Source organism: Nicotiana tabacum, chromosome 24 (genome assembly GCF_000715075.1).
Source record: "Nicotiana tabacum cultivar K326 chromosome 24, ASM71507v2, whole genome shotgun sequence".
NCBI classification, from domain to species: Eukaryota; Viridiplantae; Streptophyta; class Magnoliopsida; order Solanales; family Solanaceae; genus Nicotiana; species Nicotiana tabacum.
In genome coordinates, this window is record NC_134103.1 from 58177793 (window position 1) to 58196461 (window position 18669).

Sequence of the window (18669 nt, forward strand, 5' to 3'; positions counted from 1 at the left end):
GTTCTTATCTATAGTAGCCCCATTGACTAGGTTGACGTAGAAGGGTAACCCATTCAGGTGGTTTGATGAGTGTGAGGAGAGCTTTTAAAAGCTCAAGACCGCCTTGACTACAGCTCTAGATCTAGTTTTGCCTTCGGGATCGAGTTCTTATACACTCTATTGTGATGCTTCACGGATTGGCATTGGATATGTGTTGATGCAGGAGGGTAGATTTATTGCTTATGCTTCGCGTCGGTTGTAGCCCAATAAGAAGAACTGCCTAGCACATGATTTGGAGTTGGCACCATTGTTAACGTGCTTAAGTTCTAGGCACTATTTGTCACGCCCCGAACCTGGGCCTGGACATAACACGGCACGCGGTGCCTGACTACATGTGACCGAGTGAACCAACAGGCTGAATCAACATGTGATATCATACCATATTAAATGCGGAGGATAAACTAACACATGTTGATATACTGAAACTCTGAATGATATAAATCAAAGTCCGAAAACACTAATATAAATGTGAAACATATCTCTAGACAACATTGCTTAACATGAAAAGCATGCGACTCTGTCTAACCGTTACTCTAGTCTATGAAGCCTCTAATGAATGACTGAAAACACTTACTATTTGTAAATGCTGAAGAATGCAAAGTAATGATAATGCCCTGAAAGAACTGGGGCTCACCAAATAGCTCGTACGAGAATCCTAGCGCTATGAAGCGTCAACCAATACATGATCACCTGTATCGTGAGATGCAGACCCCGGGAAAAGGGACGTCAATACATTTGAATTGTACTGGTACGTAAAGCAACTGAAAAAAAGAACTATAAATAATGAAACTGAAATTGAGTTGATAACTAAAAACTGATAACTGATAACTGAAATGATAACTGTTGAAACTGAAACTGAAATTATAATTGATAACTGCTGAAACTGAAAATGAAATTATAATTGATAATTGATAACTGATCACTGAACTGAACAAATGAAGAAAGGATATGAATACTCCCTTTTCTGAATGATGAACCACCTGTTTATCTGAATATTAAAATGCAACCTTAGGTCCAATATATGTGTGCACAAGCTGCGGCCTCTGTTCCCAGGTATACGTACACATAACTGCGGCCTCAGGCCCAAAGACACATAAATCATGAACTGCGGCCCCAAGCCCAAAGATGAATAAAGCATAAACTACGACCTCAAGCCCAAAGATGCATAAAACATAAACTAAGTCCTCAGGCCCAAAGATGCATAAAGCATAAACTGATGCCTTAGGCCCAAAAATTCATAAAGCATAAATTGCGGCCTCAGACCCAAAGATGCATAAAGTATAAAATGCGGCCTCAGGCCCAAATAGAGGTGTTCAACATTCAGGGATTTAAATGCAGGAACTGAGAATCATATTGCAATACGTAATGCTAAAATACTGAATCATATTGAGTTACATGATATTGGAATGCTGATTAGGACTGGACTGAGACATGTATTCATGAACTAATTATGAAAACTGAAACTTCAATTATTTATGACATGCTAAGTAATCTAGACTGATACTTATGGGCATCAAACTCAAGTCTATATTAATTATGCACCGAGCTCACAAAGTTCGGAATGAAAGTCATGAACGAATTACGAAGCTAGAGAATAGAAGTCCCACAATTATTCAAGGAACTAAGGTTAACAATATTTCTGAGGCAATTAGTAACGTTGTAAAAGAAACGTAGTGTAGGTAGAATCATTAACATTCCCAAACATAGAGAGTTAGCCTCACATACCTTGACTTTGGCCTTTTTAAGTGTATCACAATGTTCACCGCCTCTTTCAATGATAATCTATGTCAATATATATCAAGAGGAACCAATATTAGCACTAATGCTCATGTTTTAGTCACTTATGAATTTTATCAAACACCTTATGGCGTAAAGCCTCATAGCCCTCATTAATGGTGTTTTCTTCACCCAATTCTTATTTTACTACTTCCAGGTGGTTCTACAATCCCGAATAGATGTAACTAACACCATTTCTCATCACCCGAATGATTATAACAATCTATATTCAACAACCCAAAACCCTAGCATAGTTTATTTGATTCCCTTTATCAAGCCCCATCTACTATTCTCCTAAAAACTCATCAATTCAAAGTTATAAATGATTAGGGAGTAGAAGCATTACCTTTTTGAAGTTCAATCCTCTTGAATTCGAGTTCTAGGGTTTCTTTTATCAACAATGGTGTCTCGGTCGAATTTAATGATTTTAAGGATTTACCCATATTAGTAAGGTGTTGGAGAATTGAAATTAACTTAGAATCATCGTTAGAACTTACCTTGGATGATGGAGTGGCCTTGGGGGAGTTAGGTTCTTGAGAGCTTCCCCTTCTAGAGTAAGTTTTCATGTTTGGGGTCTAGGGGACGAGGTAGGGATTTTAAGTATTTCAACACGTCCCAAAATTGAGGAGAAAATAAATGTAGCTCGGATAAACATCATCCGCGTGGGGCATAAGGAGCCAAAATAATAGCTCAAGGCGCCATCAGAGGCGCCAAAACTATAATGCCTTGTAGTGTTAGGGGCACTAAGGTTAATGCCCTGGACAATACCTTGCAATGTCAGGGCGCTAAGGTTAAGGCCCTGGACGGTGCCATGAACTGTCTATGGCTGTGAGTTTTCATGGCCTTTTTAACTATATTTCTGAGGCAATTAGTAACGTTGCAAAAGAAACATAGTGTAGGGATAATCAATAACATTCCCAAACATAGAGAGCTAGCCTCACATACCTTGACTCTGGCCTTTTTAAGTGTATCACAATGTTTGCCGCCTCTTTCAATGATAATCTATGTCAATATATATCAAGAGGAACCAATATTAGCACTAATGCTTATGTTTTGGTCACTTAGGAATTTTATCAAACACCTTATTGCGTAAAGCCTCAAAGCCCTCATTAATGGTATTTTCTTCACCCAATTCTCATTTTACTACTTCTAGGTGGTTCTACAATACCAAATAGATATAACTAACACCATTTCTCATCACCCAAATGATTATAACAATCTTAAGTGAACAACCCAAAACCCAAGCATAGCTCATTTGATTCCCTTTATCAAGCCCTATCTACTATTCTCCCAAAAACTCATCGATTCATAGTTATAAATGATTAGGGAGTAGAAGCATTATCTTTTTGAAGTTCAATCCTCTTGAATTCCAGTTTTAGGGTTTCTTTTCTCAACATTGGTGTCTCGATCGAATATCTAATAATATTAAGTATTTACCCATGTTAATAAGTTGTTGGAGAATTGAAATTAGCTTATAATCATCGTTAGAAATTACCTTGGATGATGGAGTGGCCTTGGGGGAGTTAGGTTCTTGAGAGCTTCCCTTTCTAGAGTCAGTTTTCGTGTTTGGGGTGTGGGGAACGAGGTAGGTCTTTTAAATAAGTGAACACATCCTAAAATTGAGGCAGAAATAAAAGTAGCTTGGATAAACATCATCTGTGTGGGGCATCTTCATGAGGTGCCAAAATAATAGTGCAAGGCGCCATCAGAGGCGCCAAAACTACAATGCCTTGCAGTGTCAGGGGCACTAAGGTTGATGCCCTAGACAGTGTCTTGCAATGTCAGGGACGCTAAGGTTAATTCCCTGGACAATGACTTGCACGCTAAGGTTAATTCCCTGGACATACTCATCCCGATAGGACTTCATATGTCTAAAAGATCACATTAATACTCATTTAAAGCATCCACAACTAATTCGTATTTAAGGAGTGTTACATTCTCTCCCCCTTGGGATAATTCATTCTCGAATGATTGTCCTGATTGTAACTACAGCTAATTATGGACCTTAACGGGGCTGATGGAAACATGTGAAAGCTTAACCATCATGAACACATGCGTACTAAACTGAATGAATAATGTTTTTGAGTTCTAAAGGAGATCTATGGGATAGAACCATAATTATTTTTACTTGAAAATACATATGGAGAGTGTTTTGGAACATATTAAGGAGGTTTGTAAGTAGGAAGAAGTTGTTTGGAATGAGTTGGAAATATTAAGTGGAATGGATGTCCAAATTTGCTCAACTCTTGATTTTAAATGGGTATAACTCTCATAATATAAATATAGTTCCAATGAATTTTGCCTCTAAAGTGTATCCCTTTGAGTCTAGTTTCTAACGCATCAAGTCGTTTGTCATTTGGACTTTCCTACTAAAAGTTATGATCAAATTACTAAAATTATACCACCCTATTATTTTGGCGGACAGCGAAGCAAGGCTCGCTTCGCCAGACCAAGCGTGGATCATGTATTATCTTGCATGCCGTGGAAAGCAAAGTGAGGCTCGCTTCGCCAGACCGGGCGTGCCCCAACTTAAGGTCTTTTTAAGTCATTTCGGGGGCCCATTTTCCGCACTAGAACTAACTCACTCCACCATGAAATCCTTAGATTTTCAAGAAACTTCTTCAAGAACGCAAGGAAGGGTTTTGCTAGATTTCTTCCAAAAGATAATCCTACACCCTTAGACTTACATGCATGGGTTTATTATGAGAATATGAGTAAGTATTAAGTATTGGAACTTATCAGATGGTGATTGGAAGCCATAAGTTCCAAATTTAAAAACATATCCATTGTAGAGATTGAAGTTGAGTTGATGGAATTTTGTTAATTAGGTGTGGATGGATGGTCATGCCTGTGATATTGGAAGTTATAAATTGTTTAGGAATGATGTTGGGATAAATTATTGGTAAATGGTAGTAGTTCGATGAACTAATTCTATGGTTTAGAGATGTAGAGATTTATGCCTACTAGGTATTTGGTAAAGTATCTAAATGGCCTAAACTATGGAATTTGTTACTAATATTGTTCCCATTGGATGTTGTTATTGTAGATTGAAGTTTCTTAGTGTAGTGGATAATTGTAGTATCATTAAGGGGCAAATTTCAGGTATGTTGGCTAAACTTCTCTTTTAGAATCGAATTCCATGATGTCTCCGTAAGTTTCAAGTGTGGTTGGCCCAAGTTCCTAGTTCTCATGTTCCGAGTTATTCCTTATAAATTTTACTATTCCGAATAAGCTTGTGGTGAACGATATGTACTAGAAATGTGTACCGATTGCTCCTATCGTATTGTGCTCTCCTTTATAAGTAATTCCAATGTGACTCGAGTTCTTACCTACTCACGAACTTAAATTATCTATAGCTCTTTTGGGAAAAAGTATTTCAAAAATAAATGGTGTATTGCTCGTTTATGATTTTAACGTGTGTTTCCATTGCTAGTCAGTTTGCCCCATTCTTTGGGAAGAAACCTATTATGTTTAAAGCTTTCATTACTAGTTTTGAAGTTATGGTTCCGGAATATTCTATATGTTGATGCTGAGATGATGATCCTTGAAAGTAAAGAAATGAAGGTGTGGAATATGAGTTATGACTATCGTGCTTTGAATGGGGAATCATATGAATGTGGTTGAAAGTATTAATAAAATTATATATGGTGTGAAAGGTTATGAGGTGAATGTATTTGTATTTCTGTTTCCTTTGTATGCAAAGCAAGAAGAAACGTTTTTGGGAGTATTGTTAGCAAACCGAGGAAGGGTGGGTCGTAAGGCCCACACCTGAAACTACACGTGCCGGTGTAGGAGTGGATTGTGAATGTTCCCCTTATTTGGGGTGATATTGAAATATTGATGTGATTGTGATTATTCCGTTTAATTGGGATGAGATTGTTGATAGCCCTGGATTTAATGTCGACTCACACACCATATGTGGGGAGACGACCTAGACGGTCGGGTGGTGATCGGATTCCATGTTGCGCGCATGGTAGTTCCTACTCTTGGTAACATCTGTTTCACATTACATGTTAAACAACATTGTTCTTGGTGAGATGGACTAGCCGATAGGGCATGATCAGACTTCGTGCTAAGAACACGGTGGTATATTGGTGCTAAGATCTCCCAACCAAAAATAATATTATTTTCGTATTTTGAAAATTATTATGTTTTAACTCGGCATTTGGATATCATTGATCGTTTCTTACTGTAGTCATGATTTTTCCCTTTCATATATTGGCATTCTATATCAAAAGAGGATATTTAGCTTTACATACTAGTATTATTCCATATGTACTAACACCCCTTTTGCTGGGGGCGCTGCATCTTCAATGGATGTAGGTGGTTCATCAATGGGCGATTGTGATCCTCATTAGCCGTTGCTCTCTACTCATCAGGTTTTGGTGATCCCAACTCTTTTTTGGGCTTTATGTCATTTGATGTTGTATTTTGTGCTTTGAGGTATAGCCGGGGCCTTGTCGCCGACATTTCCATTATTCACTTCTGTTGTACTTAGAGGCTCCATAGATTGGTTGTAGGTGGTGTCTGATGTTGGTAAATGAACTAGAAGTGTTCGTATTTGGAAAACCTATTTTTCATCATATCTATAAACTTGTAATATTTTGGAAATCGTAAATGGATATGTTTTAAATGACGGGAAAAGAATGTGGAACACTTTATTCTTGACATGTATATCTCTTGTTACTGATTCTGATAGTGTTCATGGGTAGGGTTGGGTAGAAGGCATCAAGTAGGATTGCTTGACCAGCGTATCTCGGTAGAGTGCCGGTCGCGCTTCCCGAGGCTAGGGCATGACAAGCTTGGTATTTGAGCCTAAGGTTTTAGAGTGTCCTAAGATGTCTTGGAGCCGTGTCTAGTATAGTCCTTCTTATCGGTGTGTTGTCGACCACATCTATAATGGGAAGGCTACTTGGACATATAGGAATATCACCCTTCTTTGATACTCCAGATCGTACGATAGAGCTCAAGATAGGAAGCTAATTTTCTCGTCATGTCTCATTTTCTAGATGCGTAATCCGCGAGTTCGAAGCAGCAAGGAGGGAATGACCTCGCATTGAGTCTGAGGGAGATTGCACGAGAGTTTGTTGGGAGAAAGTGTCAAGCCATGGAGGAATTGGAAGAACTTGTGGCTAAGGGAAGTGTCCCTGTCCCTATCAATGCCACTGAACCACCGGATCATGTGGTGAGAGCACCTAAGAAACGAAAGAGGGTTGTAGGTACAAATGAGCGAGATTGTTTGATTTGTAAGAAGCGTCACTTGGGGAGTTGTTGGATAACTCTTGAAATATGCTATGGTTGTGGGAAGAGGGCGCACAAGAAGAACAAATGCCCTAGGTTGGGTATGCCCATCCCTGTCTGCCCGATATGCGGGAAGGAACATTTGGCATCGTGCAGTGGGTACGCTCGACAACATGTTAGGGGTGGCAGATTTGGGCAATTCCAAAGGCCTACACAGCAAACCGATACAGGGGTTGTTACTCCCTCCATGGATGCCTGGAGGAAGGACAAGGGGGATGCTTTTGATTTATGCAAAAAGGGTAAATATCAAGTCAATGGGGCGAGTCAGTTTAGTGGAACGCATCCTCATTGCGTGAAGTGTATGAGATGTTATCCGGGGGTATGTCACTATGGTACAAATGTATGTTACAGATGTGGAGTCAAGGGGCATCAGTTAACGCACTACCCCGTCAATCTAAAGTTACCAAGTAAGTCACTCCTTAGTATATCATTCTGAACATCACATTCTTTTCCTTGTTGTATGTGTACATCTATATTGAGAGCCTTCATAAATATGGTCTTAACAAGAATCTGAATCACAAAACATTGCATGTATCTACTCTTTGAACGAGACACATTATTCATGAAGCCTCTTTATCACAATTATCTTACTTACAACTTCTTGAGAAATTGAGTTCTATAATGATTTCTTTGAATTTAGTCACAACCCTAGGTCAATATTTTCCACTTGTTTCCCTAAATTCTTAACAAAGGATTATACTTGATGAATTTCTTGAAGAACCTTCTGATCCAAATGGATAACACCTACTCACTTGTACTTGTACACGAACTATCATAATGTTTATCTAGAGGGTATCGAATCTAATGTAAGGCAGCCTAGTGTTGAAACCTTTCTTGAGCCACTCTCTTTCTCCTGTGCATGTGACTCGTATGGTTTGAACAGTCACTTTACTCCCTTTGTGAGCATTATCATAAACCCTTTTCACTGTCTAGTAACATAAGAGCATATCTCAGCACCTATCATATATGTACATGTCAATTGAAATCGTCACTTGTCCGCATAAAGTTTCTCGAAAATTTAGGATTTACACAAATTCGTCTAGGGAAGTTCTTATATCTTCCCATCTCAGTATGACTTTAAATACACCTAGATCATACCCTAGTAAGTAACTCACCTTCTTCCTAGTATTGTATTAGCTCATGACGTGGCCGGGTGTTGCAGCTTGAGAGTTGTTATAGCAGAAACGTGTTTAGTTCATAACAAGTGTTCATTTTCTCTTTACACCTTTACAACGTGTTCTGACTGTGTTGATTAGATAGTAAATCCATTGTGCTAGTTTCCCGACATTTGTTGGTTAACTAGGAGAGATAGCGTCTTTCTATATGTCGCTGTAACACTTCTTTTGTCATAAGGATCCTTAATAGGCTCTCCATCAAGACCGAGTGCACTTTTGGGGTTATCATAGCATCATGTCTACTTCTCATGCTTTTTCCATCTTTCATTAGCATCTGGGTACTTTTCAAGTCACGAGACCCGTGGCGAACTCATTATGACCATTCGAACCTTCTGTGATTATTCTATAGTGCTTCCCTGGGTTCCGTTAGCTTTAAACACTCGGCTTCTAGAATCATTTACTATGCAATTATCATGTGCAAAGAGTTTACTATCCTTAATATTCCACATCCTTGGGTGGATAGGAGTTTTATTTGCCTCTCTACCCGGAGCATCACATTAACCATTAGAACATCTCTAACCAATACATGATTTCATCCCAATAATAAGATGTCCTAGCTACATGGTTTCACTCATGTATGGTTGAAGTTAAGTACCTTTCCCTCCCCATTTAAGGTGGATGTTTCAGATTTTGGCACATATCATGAGCGTATTGATTTTAAAGACAAGTTTATCGTATCTCTAGTCCTCTCATTTAGGATCAACTATCGGGAAGGGTTAAGCTGGCATAATAATAATCTCACAAGTACTTCACCTATTGTTTTCAACCTTGTGGCCTTGTGGCATAGATTTCCTGTGTCAAATACTATTAAGAGTGTAATGCAACTTCATGCACTTTTGAAACCTCTATCATATTCATGGTGCAAAAAGTTTCTTATTTTACGTTAAACTGATTTTCCCTACACTCAAGAAGGCAACTGGTGTCACATACATGGCTATTTCTCCTTAAGACTTACTATTGCTGAATAAAGCACATATGGAATGAAATAATTGCTACTATCCCTTTCATAACTCATTGTCCTTCAAGAATAACTGATGTTAGCGTCTTTTCATGCCTCCCATATATCACATGTATAAAATGACTCACTTGTTATACATCTCAGGATCATGTACATGGTTCCCACATTACCAATGTGTACTAGTTAACTCTATACCTCACTTGTCAAATCAATAATGTCATCACACCGATTAACCATGATATCCCTCACATGTCAAATCAATAATGTCATCATAACGATTAACCATGATAGCGCTATTGGTAGTAACATTCATATCTCTTAGGATATAACCTCCTGAAATGCCCTGCTCAGGACATTGATGGATTCTTGAATAATTCCAGCTCAAACTCGAACCTCGTTGTTCCAATTTGTAGTAGTTCTCCAGAGAGTTGTAGTTTCAAACATGTCAAAGGACAAGCATCAGTCCACGATCAATCCTATTCGAGTAGGAAATCACATGGCCATATTCATTTAGCCACATCGTAATATAAGAAGGACATGTTGAAGGTCGCCAAAGGTCCAATTCGGGTGTTAGACATAGAGATGTAGAGTTGAAGAAAGTAAACGGGTTATTCTCAAGATCTTCTCCATGGAGATATTATGCGAATTGTTAATAAAGGTAAAGTAAGTGTAGTTCACATTGGGCCTATATCTTACGTACTCTTGAAGGAAATATACCAACCTATGCGTATGATGTTCCTCATCGTTGTTCTCCATGCACCCGGTGCTTCATGTATCTACGTCAAAGAAGGTAGCTGGAAATCCTTTGTATATCGTTCCGGTGGAGGTTATTGAAGTTGAAGTTAATGGATAGTTAGCTTATGAGAGGTACCTAATTGTCATCCTTGTTAGATAAGTCCGACAGTTGAGATTGCCTCCATCAAGTGCTATGGCGAAATCTGTGAGTCGAGGAGGTCACCTCGAAGTCCGAGGGTGTTGTGGAAAGAAAATATTCTCACTTGTTTGTATAGCCAAATGGTTGTGGCTCGAAAGGTACTTTCTATGTGTTATGATTTAAATATGTACAGTTCATGTCAGGATACCACTTCTGTTAATGTAATGCCTTAATGTTGAGATTGGTGTTATTGATATACATTGTGATCCTTTGTTGAGTTATGGATATGTAGTTCATGTGGTTTTGTTGATTCTCTGACAGGTGGATAGACCCAATTACAAGAGAAACTCTGCCGAAATTTCTGAAAATCTTGGGAGTTAGTAAAAAAAATTTGGAGGCTTGAGATGTGTGAAAGAAGAGATGAATTATGTTGGGTGTTTTTAGCGGACTTTAACCCTCATTCGAGGATGAATGATCCTAAGCGGGGGAGGATGTAAGTCCCCGTATAATTAGCTAATGATTTAAGACCTTATATTGCACCAACAATAATTGGGAAGAATGTTTTTTAGTTCTAAAGGAGACCTATGGGATAGAACCATATTACTTTGACTTGAAAATACATATGGAGAGTGTTTTGGAATATGTTAAGGAGGTTTGTAAGTGGGAAGAAGTTGTTTGGAACGAGTTGGAAATGTTAAGTGGAATAGATATCCAAATTTGCACAATACTTGACTTTGAATGGGTATAACTCTCATAATATAAATATATTTCCAATGAATTTTGCCCCTAAAGTGTAGCCCTTTGAGTCTAGTTTCTAACGCATCAAGCCGTTCATCATTTGGACTTTCCTACTAAAGGTTATGATCAAATTACTAAAGTCAGACCACCCTGTTATTTTGGCGGACATCGAAGCAAGGCTCGCTCCGCCAGACTGGGCGCAGATCATGTATTATCTTGCATGCTGTGGAAAGCAAAGTGAGGCTCACTTCGCCAGACCGGGTGCTGTCACACCCCAACCTCGGGGAGCGCGACCGGCGCTCAACCGAGTGAACCCGGTCTAGCAAGCCTATTAAACCTTTCCTACCCGACTCATTCATAACCCAAAAAGGGATCGCATCACCATTTGTCGAGCAAGCCTATTAAACCTTTGCTAGTTCATTTTTCTTATATACATTATGCCATAGTTGAGTTTCCAAAATACAACTCGATCCAACGACCACCCCAACATACATACATGACCCACAAAAAAACATCTACGGAGCCTCTAAGGATACAAAAGAACAACATGACAATGCCGGTAACAAGGCCCCGACTATACCTCAAAATATGAAAACTTATACAAAAGAAGGACTACATGACCCCTTGGAGAAATGGGGCTCACCAAGACTGCTGTGAGGAGAGAAAGAGAGAACCACTATCTGCGATGGAACCACCTACATCTATTCAAAGATGTAGCGCCCCCGGTAAAAGGGACGTTAGTACTGTCGAATAGTACTAGTATGTAAGGCAAACACCAATCTTAGTAGAATGAACAGTGAAACAAAGAGAAGGCAGTCATAATAATCAATAAGTACTTCATAGAAATACAAAGAAAACACCAAGTAAGGATCACATAGTTTCAAATTCAATCTTTCCATCTTTTTAGATTAATAATCTTTAGTGCCAAAGCCACAACTCACAATGCCACCGTGTTTTTACACGGAGTCCGATCTCGGCCCGACCGGCTAAGTCATTTCAAGTGAGACATATCCATATCTACAATATAATTCTATAATCCTAATACAAATGCCACCATGTGTACAGCATGGCGTCCGATCTCGCCCCGATCGGCTAAGCCATCTCACTTGAGACATAACCTCTTTCAACTGTCCACTCAATTCACATTTCTTTTCCATCTTCATTACATGGCACAAACAACCTCATTTATTAAGTAGTTCTTGGCACTTGGGCACATTTTACAATTCAATTCTTTTCCCTTTTTATCCGTTCAAATAACATCATCATTCATGTTGATAAGTACCATCACATAAGGTATTGCACATATAAGGGAAGGAATTTGGAAAAATCATAATAACGTTCTCAAGTAGCATGATGACATAGTAAGCATCTAAAATAATCAGGGAACATGAATCTTTCAACCCAACACACTAAGGCAAACAAATCTGGTATTATCAAGTTGGAACTTACACCAATTATTCGGACACCAGGAGTTTGATTCTAAGAAGAAGAGAGATAGCCATACATACCTCAATTGCGCTTCTTTAGACTCTACAATTATCCGGAACCCTTTGCAACCTCAATCTTTTGGATGAAGAATTTGGTGATCCACTTGAATATTTCCAAGCTTTGAGTGATGGTTGAAGATTAATTGATGGGAATTAGGCCCTCCCTCTAGAACCCTCTCTCTCTCACACTAGATATATTAGAAAATGAGCTTCAAAATAGACTAAATGGGTGTTTTAACAGAATGGGGGTCGAGTTTTAAATTAAGAAAAATGGTGCCCCGACACAGGTCTGCGGTCGCATATGCGACTGCATAATGGTTATGCGGTCCGCAAAGTGACCGCAGAAATGGCCCTCAGGGGCCTAAACTTTCAAATCAGGTATGCGACCAGTATGAGGTCCGCATACTTATTCTGCGGTCACATAATGCACCACAGAACTCCCCCCGCAGAAACCCAAGAGGAATTATGCGACCGATATGCAGTCCGCATATCGAATATGCGGTCGCATAATCGACCGCAAAACTGACCTCAAGTTGGCCAAACTTACTGCTTCACTCTGCGGCCATTATGCGGTCCACAGAGTGATTATGCGGCCGCATAATGGGCCGCAAAAATGCATTTTTCTGCGAAACATTTTCCTCTCAGTCCGTAAGGTACTGTTCAATCCAAAAAGTCTGAACCACAAAACCCCATGTTTTTGGTTAAAAGTTTTACGGGTCCTTACAGGCGCGCCCCAACTTTAGGTCGTTTTAATTCATTTCGGGGGCTCATTTTCCCCATTTTACTTGGACGAATTTTGAAGCATTCCTCCACTCTCTCAAGACCCCCAGCTCCTCCCATCTTCAAGGTAAGAAATTCCATTATTTTGGTGTGAATCCTATCATTTCCACATTAGAACTAACTCAATCCACCATAAAATCCTTAGATTTTCAAGTAACTTCTTCAAGAACTCAAGGGAGGATTTTGCCAGATTGCTTCAAAAAGGTAATCCTACACTCTTAGACTTACATGGATGGGTTTATTATGGGAATATGAGCAAGAATTAAGTATTGGAACTAATGGGATGGTGATTGGAAGCCATAAGTTCCCAATTTAAAAACATAGCCATTGTAGAGATTGAAAGGTGATTATTTGATGGTATTTTGTTGGTAGGGTGTGGATGGATGGTCATGCATGTGATGTTGGAAGTTATAAATTATTTAAGAATGATGGTGGGATAAATTGTGGGTAAATAGTGGTAGTTGGATGAACTAATTCTATGGTTACAGATGTAGAGATTTATGCACTAGGTGTTTGATAAAGTGTCTAAATGCCCTAAACTATAGAATTTGTTACTAATATTGTTCCCATTAGATGTTGTTATTGTAGATTGAGGTTTCTTAGTGTAGTGGATCATTGTAGTATCATTAAGGGGTGAATTTCAGGTATGTTGGCTAAACTTCTCTTTTAAAATCGAATTACACGATGTCCCCGTAAGTTTCAAGTGTGGTTGGCCCAAGTTCCTATTTCCCATGTTCCGAGGTATTATTCCTTGTAAAGTTTACTATTACGAATAAGCTTGTGTTGAAAGATATGTACTAGAAATGTGTACCAAATGCTCCTATCGTATTGTGCTCTCTTTTATAAGTAATTCCAATGTGACTCGAGTTCTTACCTACTCACGAGCTGAAATTGTGTATTGCCCTTTTGGGAAAATGTATTTCAAAAATAAATGGTGTATTGCTTGTTTATGATTTTAACGTGTGTTTCCATTGCTGGTCAGTTTGCCCCATTCTTTGGGAAGAAACCTATTATGTTTAAAGCTTTCATTACTAATGAATTTGAAGTTATGGTTCCAGAATATTCTATATGTTGATGGTGAGATGATGATCCTTGAAAGTAAAGAAATGAAGGTGTGGAATATGAGATACGACCATCGTGCTTTGAATGGGGAATCATATGAATGTGGTTGAAAGTATTAATAAAATTATATACAGTGTGAAAGATTATGAGGTGAATGTATTTGTATTTTTGTTTCCTTTGTATGCAAAGAAAAAAAATGTTTTTGGGAGTATCATTAGCAAACCAAGGAAGGGTGGATCGTAAGGCCCACACCCAAAACTACGCGTGCCGGTGTAGGAGTGTAATTGTGATTGTTCCCCTTATTTGGGGTGAGATTGAAATATTGATGTGATTGTGATTATTTCCCTTAATTGGGATAAGATTGTTGATAGACCTGGATTTAATGTCGCCTCACACGACATATGTGGGGAGATGACCTAACCGGTCGGGTGGTGATCGGACGCCATGTTGCGCGCATGATGATTCCTACTCTTCATAACCCTTTTTTTGCATTACATGTCAAGTCACATTATTCGTTCGGAGATGGACTAGCCGATCGGGCGTGATCAGACTCCGTGCTAAAAACACGATGTTATATCGGTGCTAAAGATATCCCAACCAATAATAATATTATTTTCGTATTTTGAAAATTGTTATGTTTTAACTTGGCATTTGGATATCATTGATCGTTGCTTACTGTAGTCATGATTTTTCTCTTTCTTATATTGGCATTATATTTCAAAAGAGGATATTTAGTCTTACATACTAGTACTATTCCATATATACTAATGCCCCTTTTGCCGGGGGCGTTACATCTTCAATGGATGCTGGTGGTTCATCAGCAGGTGGTTATGATCCTCGTTAGTAGTTACTCTCTACTCAACAAGTTTTGGTGAGCCCTACTCTGTTCCGGGCTTTATGTCATTCGACGTTGTATTTTATGCTTTAAGGTATAGCAAGGGCCTTGTCACCGGCACTTCCATTCTTCACTTCTGTTGTACTTAGAGGTTCCATAGACAGGTTGTGGGTGGTGTCTAATATTCGGAATTTAACTAGATGTGTTGGTATTTGGCAAACCTATTTTTCATCATATTTATAAACTTGTAATATTTTGGAAATCGTAAATGGATATCTTTTGAATGATGGGAAACGAATGTGGAACACTTTATTCTCCTCATGCATATTTCTTGTTGCTGATTCTGACATTGTTCATGGGTAAGGTTGGGTAGAAGGCATCAAGTAGTCTTGCTTGACCGGGGTATGTCGGTTGAGCACTGGCCGCGCTCCCCGAGGTCGGGGCGTGACATTGTTATAGCTCTGTTGTGTCATTTGGGATTTACATGCAAAATTTGACGTCATTCTAGGTTGATATGATACGATTCGGTGCGAGTTGTAGAAATTCAAAGTTCATTAGTTCATTAGGCTTGAATTGAGGTACGATTCATAGTTTTGATGTTTTTTGATGTGATTTGAGGCCTCGAGCAGGTCCGCGTTATGTTATGGAAATTGTTGGTATGTTCGGACGGGTCTCGAGAGCTTCAGGTGTGTTTCAGATGGGCTATAGGTTCTAAAATGTAAAATAATGATTTGAAGGCCGATTTGATGTCAGAATTGGATAATTTTGGTATGGTTAGACTCGTATCGGGGGTGTCCGGATCTTGTGAGTTTTGTCGGGTTTCGAGGTGCGGTCTCGGGGTTGACTTTTTAATCTTCATTATAGTTCAAAGCTTTATTATCTGGAATTATTTCCTATGGCTTTTATTTATGATGTTAAGTTATTTTGGCTTGATTCGAGCCATCCAAAGGTTGTTTCACACGAGAAGGTCATTTTAGAGTATTGATGTAGCTTTTTGAGGTTAGTATCTTGCCTAACTTTGTGTGGGGGAACTACCCCTTAGGATTTGAGATTTATTGTCTTATTTGAATTATGTGAAAGACGTGCACACGAAGTGACGAGCGCGTACTCGGACTTATATGTGAAAATTGACCGGTATAGACTCTTAGGCTTGTTTCATGTATTTATGTGAAGTTGTTAGCACATATTATATCTATTATTTTTCAAGTTTGCTCTCACATTCTTTATTTGAAGTTGTTAGCACATGTCATATCTTTTACTTGTCAAGTTTACTTTTATATGCTTTATTTGAAGTTGTTACATCTTTTATTATTATGTGACTTCCTTTATTGTTGAGTTATTCTTAATTGAAATCGTTTTTACATGATACCCTATCGTTGTCGGGTTATTCTCATGCATTTAGACATAGTTGCTAGTTCATGCCATCTCTTTCATTGTTAGCTTATGTCATATACTAGAATTCGAAGTTTGTCATTTCATGAAAATACCTTCATTATCGAGTTATTCTCAAGAAAATAAATGAAGTTGAATTTATTTAAAGTTATTAACCTGTTTTAGTTGACGTTTTTTTAATGGAGTATTGTCCATTGTTGAATTATTTTTCCTATTTTATTTTGTTACTATTGATATTCGTGTACACGTCGTGTTTGAGCCGTGGGCTGTGTGCTGTGGTGATATTGGTATTGTTGTTGTTACGAGGTTGTGGCCTATGGGCACTTGTGGTACGAGTTGATATGTAGTGTTGTTCTGATGTTAGCACGTGTGAGTTTGTTGTGTGGATTGATTATTTTTATGTGGAGCATAAGGGTGGCATCTTACTATCATCGTTATGCGGAGTATAAGGGTGGCATCTCACCGTTGATGATTGTACGGAGTGATACGGATGGCTATTGTATTATTGTCAGGGCGGAGTGATGCGGATGGCTATCAGAATGATACATGTGGCTACTATGTTAAATGTCTGTGTGAAGCGATAAGGGTAGCTATTATGATGGTATCTATATGGAGAAATAATGGTGGCTATGTCAGGGATGATATGTGATGGCCTGGGGGCATTATGTTGATGATATTCGTGTGGTGGTGTGATTTTCCTTGTGTATGTCATGCACCATACGTGACTTGTTGTGTTTCTTGTAATGAGCTACTGAATGTCTTTGATATTACTTATTGACTTGGATTGTGATAGTACACTCGCACAAGCATATACCATAGCGTGCCATTTACACCAGTTTAGGAGTATGAAACTTGACATTCATTGATCATGCCCATGTATTCTTGTATTATCTGCTACTATTGTGATATTGAGCCTGCGACCACGCCGAGCAAATTATGATAGTGAGCATGTGACCACGCCGGGCGGATGGTGATAGAGAGCCTATGTCCATGCCGGGCGGATTATGATATTGATCCTGTGACCACGCCGGGCGGATTATGATTGTGAGCATGTGAACATGCCTACGGATTGAGATATTGGCACATGAGTTGCCTGTGTGGTTATGATTGAAAATGTGGGCACGAGGTGCCGTGAGCATACGATTCGTGATTTGGGACCCGTGACTTGTGATTATGAGATCAGGTATCTCAGAGTAATTTTGTTTCCAGACTTGTGTTAGAACAACTTGATTAATTGGTTGTTATTTGTTTTCCTTATTTGGTTCCAATAGTACTTTAATGGTGTTCTTATTACTTTACTGTTTATATCATATGTTGATTCTTGTTGCCATTTACTGATTCCTGCTTTCATTATTAACTTTATACTTCTATACTGCACATGTTATTTTGACTAGTAGGTGTCTTGACTTGTACCTCATCGCTACTTTACTGAAGTTAGTCTTGATACTTTTCGGGTACCAACCATGGTGTACTCATACTACACTTCTGCACATTTTTGTGCAGATCCAAGTATAGGAGATATCAAACTCAGGCAGAGTTAGCTTCTTGATCGCGAGGATTCATGGTAGAGCTGCTTGGTCATCGCAGTCCCTTGGAGTCCTCTTTCCCTTTTATTGTACTGTCAGTTTGTTATCAGAACAATATTGTATTTCGATTTTTGAGATCTTTCTATGTATTCAGCTAGAGTTCGCGACTCTTTATTACCTAGTCTTGGGAGGTTGTTGTGATTATATCCGGGTATTCTTGTTTCACTTTTATTTCCATTTTTATATTAAACTTTGTTTTAAAATGTCATTGTTAAACTGGCTTAATTGTTGTAAGTAATCGGCTTACCTAGTCTTAGAGACTAGGTGCCATCACGACGCCTAAAGTGGGATTTTGGGCCGTGACAATGTTCAACTACATTTGAGCTAGTTAGAGGTCACTTCTCAAGGATACTCAATTTTGGAGGTTTGGACTAGCCTGGATGAGGTAAGTGTCTTGCCTAGCTTTGGTTGAGGAAACTTTTCCCAATAATTGATATTGTTTGCTATATGCGGGGGTGATGTATATATGATGTGATGGAGCGTATATACATGTGCCATGGGTATTCATGCTTAGGGTTAGATTCTAGACTACTTTATGCCTTGTTTGATTGTGTGATTTACTTATTCTAGGTTTCATTCTATTGATCGACTATGTGAGCACCATAAACCATGCTAGAGTTAATATTGAGGCTAATGGTACCTTATTTCTAACATGACGAACCATTC